Source organism: Carassius gibelio, chromosome B22 (genome assembly GCF_023724105.1).
Source record: "Carassius gibelio isolate Cgi1373 ecotype wild population from Czech Republic chromosome B22, carGib1.2-hapl.c, whole genome shotgun sequence".
In the NCBI taxonomy this organism is placed as follows: Eukaryota; Metazoa; Chordata; class Actinopteri; order Cypriniformes; family Cyprinidae; genus Carassius; species Carassius gibelio.
In genome coordinates, this window is record NC_068417.1 from 17213089 (window position 1) to 17226468 (window position 13380).

At 37.0% G+C, this 13380-nt stretch overlaps 1 protein-coding gene and 1 long non-coding RNA gene across 3 annotated transcripts in view; one reads left to right on the forward strand and one right to left on the reverse strand.

Moving 5' to 3' along the window:
* Window positions 1–13380, reverse strand: part of LOC127988462 (uncharacterized) — a 523986-nt gene that overhangs the window by 53129 nt on the left and 457477 nt on the right. The gene's annotated exons all lie outside the window — the stretch shown is intronic.
* On the forward strand, window positions 10729–12445 carry LOC127988527 (uncharacterized). Its single transcript, XR_008161716.1, has 3 exons — window positions 10729–11647; window positions 11921–12063; window positions 12172–12445. It is a non-coding gene; the product is annotated as an uncharacterized LOC127988527 (long non-coding RNA).

Sequence of the window (13380 nt, forward strand, 5' to 3'; positions counted from 1 at the left end):
ACATTACAGCCACACATGCAGACTCGAGCGGAGCTGCTTATTTACAGTATGTAAAAAAAAAAAAAAAAAAAAAACCTATTCAGTAAAAAAAAAAGCTAAATTATTATGAAACCATAATAATTTTATGGTTTTCTGAGTTCCATAGACAAAAATGACAACTAATAACTCCAAGACCGTAACAAGGAGAGTCAAAAGGTAGGTATCTTCTGATATAAATCTTTCTATATTTTTATGTGGAATTTTATTTTTGGCATTTGAATAGTCTCATGATGAGAAATAGGTTATAAAATGTAAGAAAATTTAGTTTGGTCAAAGGAAATTTTTCATATTCTTATTTGAGGTTTAATATCTCATGAAAGAAATAAGGTTGTTATTTTTGGTGATGTACCCCAACATGTGTTCTGTATGTGAAATAAATTGTGATGATATCATGAAGTAATCAAAATTTACACCATTTGGAATCAAAGTAGCCCTTCTCTTAGCCCTTTGCAGTTTTGTAATTGTTGTTTTGAATTTGAAGTAGTGCCTCACTCAAGTTTAGTCAAAGCCCCAAAATATTATACTTGTTTTATTCTACTCAATGAGACCTTTCAAATGACATATGACACATCACTATCTGAGCTGTATGATGTTTCTGACATATTATGTCATTAAAAAAAAAAAAAAAATATATATATATATATATATATATATATATATATATATATATATATATATATATTTATACGCAAATAGCACTACTTAGGAGTTAATCAAAGTGGCCACATGCATTGTAAAGGTCAGACTCCAATCTTTTAAATGACGTTTATTTTGTGTTGATCTATGCAGTGATTTTGAAAAATATGATTATTGTTTTTTGTTTCTTTTTTCGCTAGGGGGCGCTCGCACTACGCTTTAGACTGAGGAACTAGGCAGCAATGGTTAGGAGTTGATCGAAATGGTTTGATGCATTCAAATACTGAATTTCTAATCTATAAAATTATACCTTATATACATATACACATATATACACACAAGTTAATTAAATTAATGTATATAAAAAAAAATACATAAAGTACACAGAAATATTCTAGGTTTTACATTCTGCTTGCCAAGTGTTCAATAGAGCTCTTCAACTGATTTGTTTAATTCATGGGATTAGGTATTATTTACACAAGAAAGACACAATAGATTGATTTGATTTTGGTCTCATATAAATTGTTGGAATCTGCTGTAAATGCCATATTCCACGATTGGAGCATATTTCATGAAATGATAAGCGTAAAAAAAAAACATGAGAAAGTTACACCATGTGTGCATTTGGGATTTTATGTGTTTTTTATATTTACTAGTTTATGTGTGACTCTCTGAGCTGTATGATGTTTTTGACATATTAGAGTAAATGGCACAAAAAAACATTTTGTCAGGTTCTTTAGCAATGATTTTTTCAATGTGACAACGTGTTTACATCACCCACAAAGCAGAAGGAGACACAAGTGCAAGTCAGCAGTGTTTTGATTTGAGGGCGTGGGCAAACGTAAAGAGAAAGCCGTGGCGTGTGTCCATTGCAAGATAAAGCTGGCATACCACAAACTAGGGCCCTATGATTTCCGCGATGCAGAAAACGCAGAGGGAATCGCGGAATCCAGTCATAAAAACGGAATTTACAGTTTAACGCAGAATGGCACGGAATTTGCCAAATTTTTAATTAATTAATCAAAAATAGGTAATTGCACTTACATCAAATCACAATATGGACTAATATCTGTAAATATTAAGCTGGGACAGTCTATTTAAATATGAATCCTGCATGTTCTGCATGTCTCCAGAACTGCTCTTACAGTCACTTCATGAGCATTTGACCGTTTGATTAGAGTAAAACTATCATCACATCACATACACAGAACTGCAAAGGTATGTCAACCCCGTCAAAAAAAAAGTCAGATTAAAGACTATTGTTCAGCAGAATGTACATAGCCTACTACTAAAAAAAATAAAATCTATTTTTTTTTTTTTTAGGTTTAATCACACAACATTTCTTCCATGTTTTATTTGTTTCATAGTAAATCCCCTTTGTTTACCAAAAAGTTAAGTTAATTTTCAATAATTAAAAGATAAATTAAATTAATGTTTTAGATGTTTAATGTTTAATGTGCATCTCAGAAAATGCTTTATTTAAAACCCCAACTGAATGGCACTTAAATGCACTTAATTCATCTGTCAACTTTATTGTCATTATTCACAGTACAAGTACATACAGAGAAACAATGTGTAATAATTAAACGTTTATTTTTGATGTATGCATTGCATTCTATGCATTTAAAAAATAAAATTCTAAAAAAGGAAACCTAGCTGTTCATTTTAAAGGGGGGGTGAAATGCTATTTCATGCATACTGAGTTTTTTACACTGTTAGAGAGTTGGATTCCCATGCTAAACATGAACAAAGTTTCAAAAATTAAGTTGTATGTTTGAAGGAGTATTTTTGTTCCAAAAAAAACTCTTCCGGTTTGTCACAAGTTTCGGAAAGTTTTTTTCGAGTATGGCTCTGTGTGACGTTAGATGGAGCGGAATTTCCTTATATGGGTCCTAAGTGCGCACTCTTCTGCCGGAAGAGCACGCGCTCCAGTATAGCAGAGCACTGAGAGGCTGAGCACAGCCTGATCAGAGCGAGAGCGTCGCGAAAAGTCACAAAAGAAGTGTGTTTTTGGTTGCCAGGGCAAGACAACCCTGCACAGATTACCAAAAGAGAAACAGCATTAAGGGACCAGTGGATGGAGTTTATTTTTACAGAGCATCAACGGAGTTGTGCAAGTGTTTTTGTTTGTTCCCTGTATTTCGGATTGCACATAGTTTATTTCTTAAGGATAATGCAGTCCCAACGGAAAAGGGTCACGATCGTGTGTTGGAACCACATGCGGTGAGTAAAACTGCTTCTAATATCTCTGTGTTGTTAACTTAGCTATCAGCGCGTAAGCACATCAAGTAAACAACATGCGATGTTGTCATCAAACTGCACTTTCCACATGTACAGCTTAAAAAAAAAAAAAAAAAGACGACATAAAGTGGAACTTAGTCATTTTCCAAAAGCGTTAAGCAAATATATATGGTTTCAGTACATACCACATAGAGACGCATTTGCGGATGCTGCTCTTGTTAAATTTCAGCCTCTGGATCTGTGTCACAGCTTCCACATGCTCTCAACACAAAAGCCTACTGGCGCTCGTGATTCTTTAGCTCCGCCCACACGTCACGCCTCTAGGCGCTCGTGTTTTTCCGGGAAAAATCGGTACAGACTATCTTTCTCTTATAAATATAATAAAAATAAAGACTTTTTGGAGTTATGAAGGATGCAGTACTACTCTATAGGTACTCAAGATTAACAAGATATTGAGTGAAAACGAGCATTTCACCCCCCCTTTAAGAGACCCAGGAGTCTTATTTTCCCTTGCATAATTAATATTGCACTTTAAATAAGCAAAAACAAATTTTATCTGATTACTCGATTAATCGATGGAATTTCTGGTAGAATACTCGATTACTAAATGATTCGATAGCTACAGCCCTATATTGGTCTTTACCAATATATTGAATCTTTACATTCTTCCTCCCTGTTGTCCGTGGATTTACCTATATTCGGTGTTAATTGCCTTATAAAACTTATTTAGACATGCAAAATCAATTTTACAATCGATTCAATGAACACTTGTCACTCAAATCAATTTTTTCACAAAAGTGACAACCCAAGAAAGCAATGTAAACGGTCTCTCATTTGTAGTTTGCATTGACACGTACACTGAAAAAAGTAATAAGTAAATTTACTTAATTTTTATTTGGCAAGTTTTTGCACAAGCATTTTTCAAGTAAATTTAACACATTTGGAAATTAAGTAAATCTACTTAACTAAGTTAAGTAAAAAAAAATAAAATAATAATAAGTACATTTTATTGAGTAAAATTTAATTAAATAATATTAAATTAATGCATTTAGCAGACACTTTTATCCAAAGCAACTTACAGTGCATTCAGGCTAACAATTTTCACATATCATGTGTTCCCGGGGAATCAAAGAGAGGGGTATAAACGGAGGTCGGAGCCAGCTCCAAATGGGCGTGTCAGCTCCAAATGGGTGGGACTTCAGCTCCAAGTGGGCTGTACAAACCTCCAGAGTCTTTTGATTGGTTTATTTAATGTCATGGGGTTAATGCAAGCTTCAAATCCCCGCCCACCAAAAAAAATAAAAATTAAAAAAAAGACGACGTCAATGAATGAGTCTTAGTTAAAACTCCTAACTGATTATGCTTGGACTTTAACAAAGCTGGTCATTGTTTCAAAACCTGCAATTATATTTGTAAAATGTTATCTATTTTTACATGTAAAGTTAATTCAAATAATGTAATGCAATTGAAACATTTGGTTTAATTACCAAATTAATTTTTCAATTTAATAATCATAACAGTGGATATATGAAAATAACTGCAGTGTCCACTACCATGCATTACATATCAACAGTAGCCTATAAGGTGTAGAATTAATTTTGTCATTGTAGGAAACAACAACAAACAAAAACATTATGTGTAAACTTTGTGTTACAGAAAGTTCAAGTCTGGGTGGCCAGAAGTAAAATTTCAATGACCTGGTTACTGCCTCTCTCTGCAAATCCAAAGGATCACTTTCCTGATTTTTTGTTCTTTCCACCTTTTTATGTTCTTTCTATGCATCAAGATGTGTAATTTATTGTGTCTGAAGAATTTTGACTAATGTGTGTGTGTGGGTGGGTGGGTCTTTGTGTGGATAAATTATGTTCATACTTTAAAGGTGAACATTTGAAACAGCGCTTGTCCCTAAAATTGCTCCAGGAGTATGGTCAGAGACTGTCCTAAATGACAAATGTTGGAATGTAAATGACATTACATTTTGTGGATGTCTCACATAAATGTGCAGATTAGACTCCGTACAGTTCAATAATTAATGACTATCATCACCAATACAAAGTATAACAACCTACAGGTACAGGTTAACACGTGATGGCATTTCTTCTGGGCTTTTGAGTTACAACAAATATGTTTTAGAAACACAAAGTTATAACAGCCAGAGAAAAGACTAAGACATAAGTCAAGGGTCAAGAGCCCAACTAAAGCAAACACTGATCTCTAACATGGTTACTTCAAATGAAACAATAAATCAACATCTAAACCTTAGTTCATTCTCAATAAGATCTTCTGTAGACGTCTGACAGAAATAAAGTCAGTCTGGTTATTAATAAGTGGAGCTGGTGATGCTGTTTGTGGGGTTGTTTCATCAGATCTTGAGAGATTTCATGTATTTTATTTCAGTTGATTTCATCTAAGGCTGTGTCTGAAGTCAGTTGTAGTAGTTCTTGTGTTTCTCTTTTCTTCAGTGATTCTGTTTGTTAACAGCAGATGTTCATCACTAATTCTCAATCAGCACTTAGTTAATCACTTAATTACTTGAATGCAAAGTTTTAAAACTTACATGGTTTAAATCAAGGCAATCTATTTACTCAAACGGTTTGAGTAAAGTTTACTTATCGGGTTTTACAGTGCTATTTCTTTTGTCTGTTTTCTTAATTGCAGAATATTTATCACGTGCATCCAGTCCTTCGTGCTGTCTTTGCTGTAAACTGGTTTAAAGGGACAGAAGTGAGAGACTTATTTACCCTCATTTGATAAAACTGCTTTGAAAAAAAATATTTTACATTTAGAAATTTCTAGAATATCTGTTTCAGGTTTTTTATTAGTGTTAAAACTTTTCCAAAATAAAAAAGTAAGTGAAATTTGCACTTTTTCATTTTTCACAAAATCTCGAAGTGTTCCTGTAGCTCAGTGGTAGAACATTGCATTAGCAAGTGCAAGGTTGGGGGTTCGATTCCCCGGGAACACATGATAGGTGAAAATTGTTAGCCTGAATGCACTGTAAGTTGGTTTGCATAAAAGTGTCTCCTAAATGCATTAATTTAATATTATTTAATTAAATTTTAGTCAATAAAATGTACTTATTATTATTTTTTATTTTTTTTACTTAACTTAGTTAAGTAGATTTACTTAATTTCCAAATGTGTTAAATTTACTTGAAAAATGCTTGTGCAAAAACTTGCCAAATAAAAATTAAGTAAATTTACTTATTACTTTTTTCAGTGTAGCGGTGGATGCAAGTAAAACAGTATAACACTACCTCATTTTTTTTCTTCTCACCTAAAATTCATGCAATAAACACGTTTTTGACAAATATTTAAATTTGTTTGTGGTCTCTATAGCCTGCATCAAAATGATGTTTGCAATTATGCACCCGAAGGCACGGGTTGAAGACCCAGTCAATGACGTCACGATATGCTAATTTGTTTAAATTCATACCTACGTCATCACCATCACCAAAATTTACTTTTTTTTTACATTGAAACTTGAAAAAAAAAAATAGATCGACCTACCAAATTTTTTTTATTACTGTTACTGCAAACCAAAATATTTTTAAGGATGGTCCCAAAGTAGCGCAATGACCATGTACCACATATCAAATATCAAAGTCAAAAGTGACAAAAAAAAAATTAACTTCCATCCCTAAAATACATATTGTACAGTCACAGTTATGCATAAACACAGCTCATGGGCTCCCTTCCATTAGCCCGAAAACATTTAGCACAGTTTTATCACATGTAGAATGCAAAATGTTTCAGTAAAAATACATTCCAGTCAAATGTAATTTATGCAATATTTCAAACCTTTAACCCACAGGGGGGGGGGGGGGGGGGGATTAAACCAATGACAAGTTTAAAAGCAGCCCAAGGGAACAACCCTGCATTCAACACAAGCTGCAGGAGTCAGATTTGACTGATCAAGGGTCGAGAGTAAGAAGAGATGACTGACAAGATGTTGGAGGATTTGATACTCAACAGATTCTGAGCTCATTTATAAATATCTTATATCATAATATGTGCTCCCACCACACAGAGCGCGCGCGACCGCGAAATCGAAAGTGAAAGTGAACTGCGACTGCTAGCCCTCATTTATAAAATGATGTAAATACCCAAAATATTGATAGCGGCTCCCTGATGCGTGAAAATTATATGCAATATTAGCGGGAGCGGAAGAGTGCGGGCGGTAATGGTCAGAAATTCAGCGGAGCGGGAGCGCGCTATCACGCAGCAGTGCAGTCAGTCAGTGAGCGCCGTAACAGATGACGTCTATAAACCAACACAGAACCCTACTATTCAGACAAACACATAATGAAAAGGTGTTACAAAATTTAAAACCTTGGAAAATGACATTTAAGACTTTTTCAGGACCTTAATTTTCTCCAAATGTATTTATCAACTTTTAATACTTTTTAAGACCCTGGGACACCTTGAAAAAAAAATTACCTCATGGTCGATCTTTTTTTTTTTATCTTAAAAAAATGGTACTTCCGCCCCTTCTCTTCCTTAATAACAAATAATGTAAGAGAGCATGTCCATTCGTCTGGACGTGATGGGATGTCATATTTGTTAGTAATGTAATGAAGTTTAAGAACATCTCCTAATTAACACAACTGTTTTCGACGTCAAAGTAAAACTGAAACCTTTTTTTAAAAACATGAAATCGCACACTTACCGCACATTAGAAGAAAAATCTGAAGAAAAATTAATAAGGTCTTCATAATGTTGAATATTCCGGCAAAATTAGATTTCGCTTGCTGTTATTCTGGTTGACTCTTTCTGAACCACACCCATCCACTCGACAGAAAGCGTTGACTGAAAAAAAAAAACATCTAAATACCAACGAGAGATATATAACGATTGTGATTGATTGATTGATTATGGTTTATACGCTACTTAAGAAGAATAAGAACGTCTGTGTTTGCAAATCCCAAAGACTGTGTAGCGAAACGCAGAAGACTGTAATGGCGGATAATGTAGCGGGTTTCTTTCTCCCTCTCTCTCTTTCTCTCTCTCTCTGGTTTTACTGGCGAGTTCCAACCAACTTGTTCAGGTGCATACCGCCACCTACTGTACCGGGGTTTGCAGAGTTTCATGTACTTAGCATAGTTACAAAAAATAAAAATAAAAAGCACCCTGTATACTTCTAACAGTGTATCTTTAAGAAACCTAAAGAGAGCTTTACTACATTCCCACATTTTCTCATCTGTCTTGCCATGAATCGATTTCTTAATATTATATTATCACCCTTTGTTATCTATGTCCTACTTTTTATGCCATGATTCTCTCACTTTTGTTTTAATTAATGATTTGGCCTCACCTTTACCAAATTGGATTTTCATTATTTCCCTCATCCTTTAATTTAGTGCATTCTTTGCAGTCAAATCTGCAATCTCATTGCCCTCCACACCAGTATGAGCAGGAACCCAACAAAACTGAAGATTAATTCCAGTTCTCTCTATATTTAACATTACCGTGGATATCTCTTTATGTAAATCCTCTCTTATCATTTCAATTGAGTTCAAACTATTAAGAACTGCACCAGAGTCTGAACATTTAACAACTCTTTGAGGTCTTACTTCTTCTACCCATTGCAATCCTAAAATTACGGCTACTACTTCAGCTGTAAATACGGATACATTTTCATTAATTCTTTTGCATATGGCTACATCAAACTCTGGTATGTACACTCCTACCCCTACATGATCATTCCGCCAATCTTTAGATCCATCAGTGAATATTGGTATATACAGAGGTGGGAAGTCCAGGTGCCAAAGAGTAAAAGTCCTGCCATATTTTTGTTCCACCAATGAACTCATCAGCCGATTTCATCAGAGGAGGAACCAAGTCATTCCTTCCAAGTAGGGCTGGGCGTAGGGCTGCATGATTAATCGCATGCGATTGTCATGTGTGTCTTTGTCAGTAAAGCCGGTTCTGTGATTAGCAGTAAATGTCCACCACCTGGTTTCAAATGGAGCGGCACTTCCCAGCTAGAATTTTCTTTGTTCTAAAATGTTCTAAGAACATTCCCATGGATTGTTCTAACAATGTTTTTAGCGGGTAGTTTTATTTTTGTTCCCAGAACGTTCTCTCAAAAGATAGGATAACGTTCTCTAAAAACATTCTACAAATGTTTATCAATAACATTATAAGAACATTATTCCATAACATTCTAATTAAGATTTAAGTGGATGTTAAGATGTGGATGTGTCTGTTTAAAAGTAATAGCTTGGTTTGATGTCACCATAATGCTGGTAAGTGTTGGCTTTAGTTGTGCAATTTGACACTTGACTTGACGGTGTTGTTTTTTAGCTGCTGTCATCTTTATTGTGGCTAAAACAGCAAACAAATATGTGGTTCAATGGTGCTGTTGAAGTGATTCTAAAACAATGTAGTTTAAAAAGATCAGATAAAAATAAAATGACATAAATTGTCAGGACCTTGTGTGTTGCAATACATCTGCTATTGTCACTAACATTAAATTAATAGCGTAGAACAGACTCCTGGTAAAATCAGTTGATCAGATTGTTACATTAAGACATCTCTAATATCAGCCAGTAACCAACATTATTGAATGACATCTTTTTCTCAATGTTTTTGCTGTAACAGATTTACTTACAGCAACTTAATGAACGCTAACACTGAAAAGAGTCATACTTCCTAAGTACTGATCAGCATAATGGTGACATCAAACTAAACTATAATTTTCAATAAACCATCAACATCTCTGTTAATCTCAATAAGAACTTTTTTACATTTATGACAGAAATAAATCTTGTTTATAATAAGTGAAGATTGTCATGTTTTTGGAGTATTTACGCTAGAGTTTGACACCAAACAGAGGTTGGGTTTTCACTTTCAAACAACATCTGACTTCTGAGCAATGTCAGTCCACATCTAGTGTGATGGGAAGCCGTAATTCACTGACAAGCTGTGCAATATCACGTTCATAATCGCAGATTAATCGCATGCGGTTATGAACGCGATATTGCGTAGCTTGTCAACGATCTGCGGCTCTGTATATTAGGTGCGGCTCCATTTGAAAGCAGCTGATGGACATTTACCGCTAATCACAGAACCATCTTTACTGATGAGACACGCATGACAATCGCATGCGATTAATCGTGCAGCCCTAGCTGGGCGATATATCTAACGATATGATCATGCGCATCTAATCAGTAAAGCTGCTTCCGTGATCACCGCTAAAATCTCCATCACCTGCTTATAATTGGAGTGGCATTTAATAGACAGAGCCGTAGATCACTGACAAGCCACGCCATATCGTGTTCATTATCGCAGATGAATCGCCTTCGATATGAACGCGATATGGCGTGGCCTGTCAGCGATCTATGGCTCTGTCTATCAGAGGTGGGACTTTCAAGTCACAAGCAAGTCTTCAAGTCATATTCAAGTCCTCAAAGGGTTAAAGTTAATGAGATAATTAAGTGACTAATTAAATGATGATTGTGCATTAGTGATGAACATCTGCTGTTAACAATCAACATCACTGAAGTAAAGAGAAACACAAGAACTACAACTGAATTTAGACACACCCTTCAACTGAAAAAAAAAAACAAAACACTATGCCACCATAATTGTGGTCAAGGTTTGCTTTAAGTAGTGTCTTGACCCTTTTACTAATTCAAAGCAATTTGATTCAAAGCAATTGCAATATTGTTTTCGCAACAAACATGTATGCATTGCTGAATCAAACCTTGTAGTAACAGATGATCTTATGGTTTTTCTGCTTATAATGCCACAAGGTGACGATCTTTAGGGGCGGAACCAAAAACCGGAAAACAGCACACCGGAACTTCCGGTAGCGCCGTAAGAGGGAAAATCAGGGAATTCGATGCACCTGTGCCTAGTTAGGGACAGCGGTTGGTGATTGGAGGATACGCTGGACAAGGCAGTACTTAAGGCCAAGTTATTTCACAGTCTGGGAGCTCTTTCTGGTGTGTGTGAAGCACTGTGTCGTGCCCGTCTTGGTGCGCTGCTGGTGGCTGTCTAACTCTCTCTCTCCCTCAGGCTGGAATTGTATGATTGTGAAGACATCGCGAACCTTAAAGGTTGAGAAGTGAACGGATTATACGGCGAATTGAGACGACGTGAAAAAGGGGATTGGAAGCGGCATTGATGTGAGTACTAAGAGCAAGCCGAAAGTGCCCTGTATATTGACCTGGTGTTGTGTAGATCTCTCCAGGAGGAGGAGGGCGGCCCTACCCCTAATATAGCGTGGTGGGAGAGCCGAAGGAATACTTATTGAAGTAGTCACAACGACGACATCACTAGCTAGGCCGCATATTCCATCGCCAGATCCGAACCAAGCGAAGTGAAGGAAGACGGGTGTCCTTTTCGTACACTGAGTGTGGTGGGTGAGTCTTCGTGCTGTGAAAACCTATAATTTTGACGTGGTGCTGTATATTGCTGTGGGTTGCTGTGTATTGCCGTGTGTCCTGTCAGATAAACCCCCGCCTTCATGCACTTCGTCGCGGGAGGACAAGGAGACTGCTGGTTCTAGCCTAGTTCAGTACAGTATATGTTGTGAGCGTGCTTCAGATCTCCGGAGATAGCACGGTACGCTGTGTTCAGCCCAGAGGTGAGAGCTATTCAAAGTAAACTAACTGTGCTATTGTGCCCAAGTTGATACCTGTGGAGAGTGAAGGAAAGAGAGAGTGAGTAACACAAGGAGAAACAGAGGAAACCTGTACTTACAGTACGCTGTGTTCAGCCCAGAGGTGAGAGCCATTCAAAGCAAACTAACTGTGCTATTGTGCCCAAGTTGATACCTGTGGAGAGAAAAGGAGAGAGAGTGAATAACACGAGGAGGAATCGAGCGAACCCTGTACTTACAGTACGTTGTGTCCAGCCCAGAGGTGAAAGCCATCCAAAGCAGAGTAACTGTGTTTTGTGTCCAAGTTGATACCTGTAGAGAGGAAGAGAGAGAGTGGATAACGCGAGGAGAAATAGAGCGAAACCTGTACTTGTAGTACGCTGTGTCCAGCCCAGAGGTGAGAGTCATTCAAAGCAAACTAACTGTGCTATTGTGCCCAAGTTGATACCTGTGGAGAGAAAAGGAGAGCGAGTGGGTAACACGAGGAGAGACCGAGGAAACCTGTACTTACGCCGCTGCCTGTGGAGAAAGAGAAAGCGAGTGAGCACCCAAGGAACGAACTGTGTGAACCAGTACTTACTGTGAGCTGCAATCAGCGAAGAGGTGAGAGCAAAACCTAGCCGAATTAACTGTGCCTTTGCGTCCCAGCCGTTGCCTGTGGAGGAAGAGAAAGAGAGTGAGCACCCCGAGAACGAACTGTGTGAACCAGTACTTACCGTGAGTTGTATTCAGCGAAGAGGAGGAAGAAGGAGGGCGCTACGGATACCTAAGACTCTGGCCGGGCCCCGAGTCCCACGCCCCGGATCCCCGTGGCCCCCTTGCTCCCTGACCTCTTCCCGGCCATAGCCCATCTGGAGGGCCGAGTCAGAGTTTAGTTTTAATTGCCCTTTCCCTATTCCCCAAGCTATTTTTAAATATTTAAATAAAGATTTGTTTTATCACTTACTTGTTCTCGTGTTGTTTGGCCATTGGGTTGGCTTTGGGGACCTCCTCGAGGTGGAAGTTGAGAAGGGGTGTGGCTTAGTCAAAGCATAGCCCGCCCCTGGGTGTGACAATAACTCATGTTGACTTGGACATCATGAGATAGTCTTCTTTGGATTGTTGACTAACATTCAGCTTTTACCAGAGTAGGGACTTTCAAGTCACAAGCAAGTCTTCAAGTCATATCCCAAGTCCTCAAAGGGTTAAAGTTAATGAGATAATTAAGTGACTAATTAAATGATGATTGTGCATTAATGATGAACACCTGCTGTTCTTGAGAATTACAGAGGATCAGATGTTGATGTTTTATTGGTTAAAGTGATGCAACCATAATGGAGACCAGTGTTTGCTTTAGTGGGGCTCTTGACCCTTGACTGTGTGTTAGATCTCTTTATGTAGCATTGCATGAGGTGCTGGAAAGCAGAGAGAAGAAATTAATCTGTATGTGTTAGGTGGTCAGATTACAATCAAATTAACATTAGCTCTATTTAAGTTTAGCATAATCAACCCAGTAAAACTACACTATGGAAGAAAAGTAAAGTGAATTTTAAATCTACTAAGTGTATACAAAATTTGAAAACTTTACCCTGTAGACACACACAGACATCAAGAACCAGCATATGACTCTCAACAGTGGTGACAATCAACAAAATGTTGCATGCTGGGTAAAACCTTAGTAAAAACTCCCGTCATGCACTGCAGTATGAAAAATTGTCACCACTGTTGAGGATCGTGTGATAAGTGTGTTTGTCTAAAAACCTGAACTGATTGTCTCCTTTTGTGTCTTTCAACATTGAGATTTTTTTTTTTACTTCAGTTCAGTAATAGCTGAGTGTCAGTCTACTATCCAAAGATAAACACAATTTCATGATGTTC